This window comes from Eptatretus burgeri, chromosome 14, assembly GCF_056783735.1.
Source record: "Eptatretus burgeri isolate ZD-2024b chromosome 14, Ebu_testis_v1, whole genome shotgun sequence".
NCBI classification, from domain to species: Eukaryota; Metazoa; Chordata; class Myxini; order Myxiniformes; family Myxinidae; genus Eptatretus; species Eptatretus burgeri.
Window position 1 is genome coordinate 1,637,564 of NC_140974.1, and position 11,123 is coordinate 1,648,686.

The following is an 11,123-nucleotide window of genomic DNA, read 5'->3' on the forward strand; positions in this document are numbered from 1 at the left end:
ACTACCGCTCTGAAGAGTCTAACACAGTGGTTCCCAACCTTTTTCTGATCGAGTACCACTTGGAGGTCCCATACCGTCGCCGCGTACCACCTGGTTCCAGAAAAACTCAATTCGATAAGATATCAATTTATTCACAAGTAGAACACACAAATGAACTAACTGTCAACAAAGAACAAAATTTAATGCGAGGGCTGCATCTGTTTCTTCTCCACCAGCTGGTCGATGCGGGGCATAACTTTGCTCACAGCACATCGGAAATCATGCCCGGGCGCAGCAAGATGGTTCCGGCCCTTTGACTTAATGGTCATCATGGCTGAGAACCCCTGCTCGCACTCCTACGTAGAGGGGGAACAGCGTGATGGGCTAGTGTCGGGTACGAGGAGGCCATGGTCACCCAGAAGTTCATAGGAGAGCATTCCTTGTGCTTTGTCTTTGCTGTCTCATCAGCATGGATATCCATTAGTTCTTTTGTTCCCCGGTCCCGACAGGCAGATCGCCTGGTTCAACGGAAAACGGATTGGTGATGAAGGCACAACATGTAATGTCTGGGAAGTAATGCATCAACTCAGTCTTGAGCAGTGAGAGGTGATGGACGATTTCTTGGGAAAATTCATCATTGGGCTCGCTCTCAAGGGTAGTCAGGAGTTTGAACATTCCGTAGCGTTTGCTCTCCACGTTCTTGATCCAGAGGTCCAACTTCCGGACAAACGCTCCCAGCTTCGAGATGAAGTCTGAGACGGTGCAGTTGGGCACTTGGAACGACAGGTTTAAGTGGTTGAAGACCCCAAAAATGTCCGACATGTAGGCCAACCTTGAGATAAACTCCTCGTCCTCCCGATCTTTTTGAAAATCGTGTTCTTTCTCCGTGAAGAATACGAGGAGTTCATCCCTCAGTTCAAAGAGACGCCTTGTCGTATTCCCCCGGGAGAGCCAGTGAACCTCTGCGTGGTAGAGGAGACAGGTGTGGTCGGAGCCGAGATCTTCACAGAGCAGTTTGAACAGCCGAGTATCCAGGGCGGATGTTTTGACGAAATTAACTATTTTGATTAATTGGTTCAAGCATGATAACAAATTCGGAGAGAGTACCTTCGTGCTAAGGGTGGAATCAGGCCTGCAGAATTCTACCATTCTCATAGAACTGGCCAGTCTTGTCCAGGCGCTGCCGCTTCACGTTCTCGCCAAGTTGCTGGAAATAGCTCTGATATCGGTCCTTCTTGTCCGCGTGGTTTGTCTCAAGATGACGTCTGAGCAGGCTGGGTTTCATGGCCCCATTGCAAAGGGACTTCATGCAGACCACATACTGCTAGTGCAGCAGATAACTGCAAAAATACTTTGGTTTGTGATGCAAGCATGAAATTTGGCACAAATACTCTTTGAGGTCCACTTTTTAAAAAAAAGGCGCTGGCCACGCAAAATTCCAAGATGGTGACCATTTTTCAAGATGGCCGCCATATGCACAGAAAATTCCTCTTCTGCAGCTAAATCTTTGAAACAAAACACAACATTCAGGCTGTAAACCAAAGTTTTTTGTGTCTAAGATTTTAGCATGATTATTCTTTGTAATGTAACACTTCACAGCATGGTTGTAACAAAGATGGCATCCAAGATGTCTGCCGCAAAACCAAAACAATGCTCATATTTCAGGAAATAATAGACATAGACTCATAATTTTTGGATCTATACCTAGGTTTTTGGGATCAACTAATTAGGTGGACATGGTTTTAGATTCCTAGTTCCCATGCATACCGCTGAAACAAAGATGGGAGTCCAAGATGGCTGCCACAATAGCAATAAACCATTGTTCACGAACTAGCGTTTGGAACAAAAATCAAGATTTTTTTTTTTAAGGTTTACTAACTTGACAGATATGGTTCAGATATGGACAGAAAAATTCTTCTTATTTTGCAAAGGGAAAATCAACCATGGACGGTTAGTCGTCATAGGAGATGCTGAGGCCATGCTCATGCAGCATTTCTACCAGGCTTTTCTTCCTGAGAATAAAAAAAATAAAAAAAATAAACACCCCCTCCACTCAAACAGATGAAAAGCTGTTAGACCTCACACCTGCAACTGCATAGAGTTGTGCAGCTCAGACCCAGTCTGTAGCACTTGCACCTCCCACGACAGCCTGATTTACAGCCGCATTTGGTCAATTGTTGGCAACTTTGAGAAATGGGAGAGTTGGCTGTCCAGAAGACCTGCCATTCTTCACCAAACCACTGCCATCTCCAGTCAGCAGAACTCTCTGCTTCTGGCTGACAATGGGTTGCCTGGGCCCACACACAACCAGCCTGGTAGGCAGCACGTCTGGTGTGTTGGAGCAGAGCTGCTCTGGTTGGTGGAATGGCCTCGTAAGGCCTCTGCTTTCTGGCAAACATGTCAAGCCTGGCCTCGTGCACAGTGGCAGCAGTGCTGGACCTGTCATACATCAGTATGACAAACTTCTCCAGCATCTCTAGGTTCCCATCTTCCACTGTGAGAGGGTACTGACTCAGTTTGGATTTTTTTTTCGATTTGATTTTTTTCGTGGCCAGCGCCATTTTTTAACACAGTCGACCAAAGAGAGTATTTGTGCCAAATTTCATGCTTGCATCACAAACCGAAGTATTCTAGGGGTATTTTGCAGCTATCTGCTGCACTATGCGGAAGAGCTTCTCCTCCACGTTCGATTGCTATGAAACCATACTTTATGTATGTCGGGTCATACTTTCGCTTTGGCATGTTGTCAAATCCTGTGGAAAAAAAAAATAATAATTAGTCAAGAAATAAATAAAGAAATATAGAAATAAAAAAATAAATAAAGATACAATATAATAACAAGTGAAGGGAAACACAGACGAGTGCTAAGACACCTACAAATTCACAGTATGGAGGCAGCGGGATAACTCCCAGCGCCGAGTGTGTGTCAGGGTTCCCAGATGTATCAGGCCAAATCATTTTTTTTAAAGGTTGAGCCCGAAAGTGCTCGCGAACCACCTGGAAGACCCTTGTGTACCACAGGTTGGGAACCACTGGTCTAACAGATCAGATCTAACCTTTGAAGATTGGTGTGAACAACGGAGGCAAGAGAGTCCACAGTTCCAGTTCTTGAGTCTGGTGCTGAACTTGGAGCTCACCATATTCACCCTGATCCACTCATTCAGAGAAGGAGACTTCAACCTGTACCGTGAAGCACTTTCAGAACTGGCGCCTTACTTCTTTGCGAATAACAATGTCAACTATGCGCGATGGATCCCAGTTCACCTCCGAGATATGATGTCGCTTGAGCAACAACATCCAGATGTGGCCAGGGAGTTTCACAAAGGGAACTTCGTTATCCACAAGTCTAGAAGAGAATTCTCTGCCCTGGCAATCGACCAAGCCCACGAGCAAAATAATGCAGTCATCAAAGGTGACGGAGGAGCAATTGGGTTGACAGAAGACCCGGCAGCACTTCGTAGGTGGATGGTCGCTGGACCCGAAGTGAGTCGTCTAGTAGCTGGATACGAGGCCATGTCTGGTATGAAAGATGCAACCAACAACAGCAGACACCATGAGCAGACACTGAGTGCCCAGAAATCTTTCTTTGAAAAGGTGAAAACACTCTCTGCAGTAATGCAGGAGATGGGCAACCCATTCCAAGAGGAATCAGCCGACTTACTGGTACTCGACATGAAGAACATTGCAGACCCAACTCTCGCCGAAATGGTAGCAACACATCACCAGCGGGGCAAAGATCAGTTCCATTCATTCATGGAGGGGCTACAGAATGAAGGTGAATGTCCTTTCTATCATCCAATCAAGAAAAACATTATTTCTTTCTTCAAACAAGAGCAAACTGGGGGAAGTTCTAAAGAGAAAGTCCTGAAAGACGACTGTCAGCTGTTCTCACTACTGTTCATCTCATGCCAGAACAGGAAGTGTGACGTGCAAGAATTCTCCAAGCATAAGAATCACTCACACCCTGCATCTCTCAGTGACAGCGGCAAACTTCATACATGTCAGAAGTCACAGCTGGCTGAAATTCTTGAAGTGCAAGTGAACATCCCAGACAGAGAACCAAGGGGAGTTGCAGTCATCATTGAGGGCTCAGCACTTATCAATGCCCTACCTCCACGCACTTCAAAGATATTTGATGACTATGCCAGAGAAGACATCATCCCAAAGGTGGAATCCTATGGTGCCAGGTACGAGAGGGTGGACGTAGTGTTTGATGTGTACAAGAAGTCAAGTCTGAAGTCCGAGGCAAGATCGAAAAGGGGCCAAGGAATGAGAAGAAGAGTGACAGGAACCAGTGATACCCCAAGTTACTGGAGAAGCTTTCTTCAAGATGACAGCAGCAAGACTGAGCTGTTTCACTTCCTTGCGGAAAAGATGTGTGAAGCACAGACGACAAGCACAGTCATTGTCACAAAAGGAGAAGATGCCATAAGCAACACAAGGAAGTCACTGGATGCTGTGTCTCCATGTTGTCATGAAGAAGCTGACACTCGAATATTTGTACACGCCAGGGATGCAACGACGGATTGTAGCAAGTCCATTATCATTAAGGCTAATGACACGGACGTACTAGTCATAGCAATATCTGTACTGCCATCCTTACAGGAACTAGGTCTTGAGAACATGTGGATTGCCTTTGGCCAAGGAGCCAAGGCGTGATGTATTCCAGTCGATGAGGTAGTTTCTGCAATAGGGCCTGAGAAAGCTTGAGGGATCCCATACTTCCATGCGTTCACTGGATGTGATGTCGTGCCTGCCTTCCGCGGTAAAGGGAAGAAAACTGCATGGCAGACTTGGAACGTCTTTGATGATGTTTCTGAAACATTCACCAATCTCAGCCAGCATCCAACATTGATTCGTGATCATGACCTGCAGAGGTTGGATAAATTCGTTGTCCTCATGTATGACAGATCTAGCGCAGCCACTGGTGTGGACGGAGCAAGACTGGATCTTCTTCTTCTTCTTTCGGCTGCTCCCGTTAGGGGTCGCCACAGCGGATCATCCGTATGATCCGCATAGTGATTTGGCACGTTTTACGCCGGATGCCCTTCCTGACGCAACCCTGGTCGCTTCTTACGACACAGGGATATAGTACACCTATTTAAACCAGGGTATACACTGGCCCAGTACACTGGTACTCACTTCGCCGACCTCGGAAGGATGACAGGCTGAGTCAACCCCCTGGTGTATTAATTCAGTGGCCCAACGGGGCTTGAACTCAGGACCTTTTGGATCCCAAGCCGCTGCCCTAACCACTGCAACACGGACGGCGCAAGACTGGATCTCTTTGCCCGCAAGTAGAGGCCATACAACTCAATTCCACCAACACAGGCAGCCCTCAGAGAACATGCAAAGCATGTGGCCTATCAGGCTGGGATAATCTGGGGCCAGGCAACCATCTCCCGTCCAGACACGAGCAGTCCTGCTGAATGGTAATGGACACAGAAAGGAGAGACGTGGCAGATATGTTGGACAACACTACCCCCTATTTCAGCCAACTGTCAGGAACTGACCAAGTGTTCCTGTAAGATAGCTTGCAACCAGAGATGCAAGTGCTTTCAGTCAGGGCTCCCCTGCACAGCACTCAGTAGCAGCATATGTGGACAGTAGCAGCTGGAGGAACATTCGCATGGTATGCATAACTTTGAACATTTACTAGCCAGGGCCCAGTTGCAGAAAGGCCTTGGCTTCATATGGCAATCATTAAAGTGGTGCAAAATCAGAAAAAGTGTGTGTCGGGGGCTTTAAAAACACGAAACCAATTTGTTAAGGTTGGGGAATCCACACCTAGATCATGCAAATCGGACAACTACAAATACTTCGAATCAAAAAGTCAACTTTGGGAGGCTAACTTGGCGACCATCTTGAAAAATGGCGACCATCTTGGATTTTCAAATGGCCAATCAGGCAGATTTGATTAGAATCCCCTGGAGAACAAATGTGGCAAATTTGATGCTTGTATCATCATTTGCACGATTCCTCTCAAAATTGCTGTTATCTGCCCCACTAAAAGTGATTCTTCACCATTGAGAGATTGGGCTAAACTGATATATAGCATGATATCTCAAAAACGTATTGGGTTTGATATGTTTTCATGGATCATGCATTACAGGGCGGAGGTATGCACTCCACCGAGTGCCCTTCTAGTTTGCTAATGAGTCTCTTTTTGTATACAAGTCTCACATCCAACTTATGATCATTCCTTGCATTGTAATTTCCCTTTTCATTGCCCTGCCTTTTACCTGCATCCTTATCTAGTTATTGCTCATTGTTATGTTCCCCCACCTCTGCTTCATTGTCGGTAGATATGTCCTTCTCCCTGTCCTAGTAATGGGAATGAGTGAGCCTCTTGTGTGTTTGTCTCTGTGCTTTCTATGTGGGTTATGCTGGTTTTGACTGTATTAACTTTTTTTTTTAAAAAGTCCTATCCAGTTCCACATCCGCATCTTCACCAAAATTGAATCAATTTGTCATGGTCAAACACCCAACGTGTCCACCAAGTTTCGTCTGGATCCGTCTACAACTTTTTGAGATATCGTGCTATATATCGTTTTTGGCCATATATCTCAATGGAGACGAATCATTTAAAAATTCTAGTTGTTGGATCCAGATCCGGATCTTCACCAAAATCGAATCAGTTCTTCCTTGTCACACACCGAACCTGCCCACCAAGTTTCATCCAAATCTGCACACAAACAGACAAACAAACAGAGAGGGGTGAAAACAACCTCCTTCACCTTCGGTTGTGCTGAAGCTCACCTGGATCAGGAGCAACAGTCAATCAAACTCCCCGCACACCCCCGAGACCCTGATTTATTTTTCTTCTTAATGCCACGAACAAACTCTGGTACACCACGGGTATTGAAGGTTGTGGTCGTTTCATCGACATCGTGTGTGTAGTTTCCGAGAAGAGAAAAAATACCCAATTTGGGGGAGGGTTCAATCCCCCGGTCCCCCGTAGACCCCCTGAATGAGTGCAGATTTTGATTCGGTTTAATACTCCTTCGTTAGGCATCAGATATGAAGCTTGTGGCCAAGTTTCATCAAAATGGCGTGTTTGGTTCAAGCGATAATGACTGATGTGTTTACGGACTGACTGACACCCAGTCACACACACACACACACACACACACACACACACACACACACACACACACACACACACACACACACACACACACACACACACACACACACACACTCAGTCACACACACACACACACACACACACACACACACACACACACACACACACACACACACACACACACACACACACACACACACACACACTCACACTGCTCGATCACTTAAGCCCACCTGACTAAAGTACAGATGACCTCATAATGTAATATTATCAAATACACCGCAAGCCTGGTGTTGGCTTCGTGGTTAGGGGGGCAGTTTGGGATCCTGGAGTCCTGAGTTCGAGCTCCATTGGCTGCTGAATTAACACCAGGTGGGGTTGACTCAGCCCGTCATCCTTGTGAGGTTGGCGAAATGAGTACCGGTATACTGGTAGAGGGGCACAGCATCAGTGGCACAGCTGTGCTCCAACAAATGGTCGGAGAGATGAGCCGTCCAACATTGTGCCAAATAGCCAAGGAAAAACTGCTTTGGCAGTCCCAATGCTCTGTTCAAGAGTGTGGTCCATGAACGAATTTTATACACCGTGAAAAAAATACATTAAATAATATAACTTTACTGAAATTAAACAAAAATACATTAAATAATATAACATGACTGAAATTAAACAAAAATACATTATATAATATAACATTACTGAAATTAAACAAAAATACATTAAATAATATAACATGACTGAAATTAAACAAAAATACATTATATAATATAACATTACTGAAATTAAACAAAAATACATCGAATAATAGAACATTACTGAAATTAAACAAAAATACATTATATAATATAACATTACTGAAATTAAACAAAAATACATTAAATAATATAACATTACTGAAATTAAACAAAAATACATTAAATAACATAACATTACTGAAATTAAACAAAAATACATTAAATAATATAACATTACTGAAATTAAACAAAAATACATTAAATAATATAACATTACTGAAATTAAACAAAAATACATTAAATAATTTAACATGACTGAAATTAAACAAAAATACATTAAATAATATAACATTACTGAAACTAAACAAAAATACATTAAATAATATAACATAACTGAAATTAAACAAAAATACATTAAATAATATAACATGACTGAAATTAAACAAAAATACATTAAGTAATATATCATTACTGAAATTAATCAAAAATACATTAAATAATATAACATTACTGAAATTAAACAAAAATACATTAAATAATATAACATTACTGAAATTAAACAAAAATACATTAAATAATATAACATAACTGAAATTAAACAAAAATACATTAAATAATATAACATGACTGAAATTAAACAAAAATACATTAAATAATATAACATTACTGAAATTAAACAAAAATACATTAAGTAATATAACATTACTGAAATTAAACAAAAATACATTAAATAATATAACATTACTGAAATTAAACAAAAATACATTAAGTAATATAACATTACTGAAATTAAACAAAAATACATTATAGCGAACGTAGTGAGCTTCATACTTAAGGCGTGCACATGAGAGAATAGGAAACAACAACAACAACAACAACAACAACACAATACCCTGGCAATTGTGAATCCGTGTCGTTGGCTATGACCCTTTTGCTTCCGGTTTATTTTTTGTTTCCGGTTTTTGTCATGGGGAATGATGCATGCTGGGAGATAAAGGCATCGTCTGAGACATGAAAGACCCAAATAATATCAGACATGGTGTATATTTCCTCCACTGATTTTCATAAAGATATCTCCTGCATCATCAAAAAATCATTTTTAATCGTGATTTTCATTATTTGATCGCTGATCCCGAATCCAGGCCGAAGTAACCGGAAATTGTGTATACAGTTGTGAACAAGTTATAGGTAAAGTCAGAAGCGAATGTAAGAAGAATACTACGTTCGCTTCAAGTATTATTTTTTTTTAGATGAGATCCTGTTCTAGGCGGTGTAGTTGTTGTTGTGAAGTTTATGTTGAGGTAATATTTATTTTTCTAGATGAGATCCTGTTCTAGGCGGTGTAGTTGTTGTTGTGAAGTTAATGTTGAGGTAATATTAATTTTTTTAGATGAGATCCTGTTCTAGGCGGTGTAGTTGTTGTTGTAAAGGTAATGTTGAGGTAATATTAATTTTTTTAGATGAGATCCTGTTCTAGGCGGTGTAGTTGTTGTGAAGTTAATGTTGAGGTAATATTTATTTTTTTAGATGAGATCCTGTTCTAGGTGGTGTCGTTGTTGTTGTGAAGGTAATGTTGAGGTAATATTTAGTTTTTCAGATGAGATGCTGTTCTAGGCGGTGTAGTTGTTGTTGTGAAGGTAATGTTGAGGTAATATTAATTTTTTCAGAAGAGATCTTGTTCGAGGCGATGAAGTTATTGTTGTGGAAGTAATGTTGAGGTAATATTTATTTTTTCACATGAGATCCTGTTCGAGGCGGTGTCGTTATTGTTGTGCAGGTAATGTTGAGGTAATATTTATTTTTTCAGATGAGATGCTGTTCGAGGCGGTGTAGTTGTTGTTGTTGTGGAGGTAATGTTGAGGTAATATTTATTTTTTCAGATGAGATGCTGTTTGAGGCGGTGTAGTTATTGTTGTGGAGGTAATGTTGAGGTAATATTTATTTTTTCAGATGAGATCCTGTTCCATGCGGTGTAGTTATTGTTGTGGAGGTAATGTCGAGGTAATATATATATTTTTTAGATGAGATCCTGTTCTAGGCGGTGTAGTTGTTGTTGTAAAGGTAATGTTGAGGTAATATTAATTTTTTTAGATGAGATCCTGTTCTCGGCGGTGTAGTTGTTGTGAAGTTAATGTTGAGGTAATATTTATTTTTTTAGATGAGATCCTGTTCTAGGTGGTGTCGTTGTTGTTGTGAAGGTAATGTTGAGGTAATATTTAGTTTTTCAGATGAGATGCTGTTCTAGGCGGTGTAGTTGTTGTTGTGAAGGTAATGTTGAGGTAATATTAATTTTTTCAGAAGAGATCTTGTTCGAGGCGATGAAGTTATTGTTGTGGAGGTAATGTTGAGGTAATATTTATTTTTTCAGATGAGATCCTGTTCTAGGCGGTGTAGTTGTTGTTGTGAAGGTAATGTTGAGGTAATATTTATTTTTTCAGATGAGATCCTGTTCTAGGCGGTGTAGTTGTTGTTGTGAAGGTAATGTTGAGGTAATATTAATTTTTTTAGATGAGATCCTGTTCGAGGCGGTGTAGTTGTTGTTGTGAAGGTAATGTTGAGGTATAATGTTGAGGTAATATTAATTTTTTCAGATGAGATCCTGTTCTAGGCGGTGTAGTTGTTGTTGTGAAGGTAATGTTGAGGTAATATTTATTTTTTCAGATGAGATCCTGTTCGAGGCGGTGTAGTTGTTGTTGTGAAGATAATGTTGAGGTAATATTTATTTTTTTAGATGAGATCCTGTTCTAGGCGGTGTAGTTGTTGTTGTGAAGGTAATGTTGAGGTAATATGCAGTCGTGTTATCACGGTTATAGAAATGCACAAATAATTAATTTGATCTATAGTATACCCAATCACACCTTTATGACTAAAAAATTAACAACAAAACGAGAGAATAAATACTCTAGCAGTTTTACGTCTACCTAATTTTATAATAAAGATATCTCCCGCATCATCAAAAAATAATTTTTAATCGTGATTTACATTATTTGATCGCTGATCCCGAATCCAGGCCGAAGTAACCGGAAATTGCAGCATCTAATGTAAGAAGAATTCTACGTTCGCTTCTAGGCTTTGCCTATTCATATTATAATATAACATTACCGAAATTAAACAAAAATACCTCGATTATATTTGGTATTACAATTTTATGGTTTATGGTTAATTTGTCCGAATAATGGAGAAGAGAGAAACTTACACATCTATCCCATGATTGTGAATATCCGGACCAATGGGAATCACTTCCGGATTCGGATTCAGATTCAGCCAATGAGCGCCCATTTTACGACTGTCACCGAGCAACGGCGTCAGCTTGTAATATATAAATA

At 41.1% G+C, this 11,123-nt stretch overlaps 1 protein-coding gene across 5 annotated transcripts in view; it reads right to left on the reverse strand.

Annotated features, from left to right (window-relative positions):
* Positions 1-11,106, reverse strand: part of DYNC2I2 (dynein 2 intermediate chain 2) — a 44,397-nt gene extending 33,291 nt beyond the window's left edge. For 2 of the 5 annotated variants that reach the window (XM_085855683.1, XM_085855679.1), the window contains exon 1: positions 10,994-11,106. The gene's annotated coding sequence lies outside the window, so the exon portion shown is untranslated. Of the gene's footprint in view, positions 1,032-1,086; positions 2,733-10,779; positions 10,799-10,993 lie in introns of those variants that run through there. The other 3 variants (XM_085855682.1, XM_085855681.1, XM_085855680.1) reach the window with 3 other exon arrangements.
* Between the last annotated feature and the right edge of the window lie 17 nt (positions 11,107-11,123).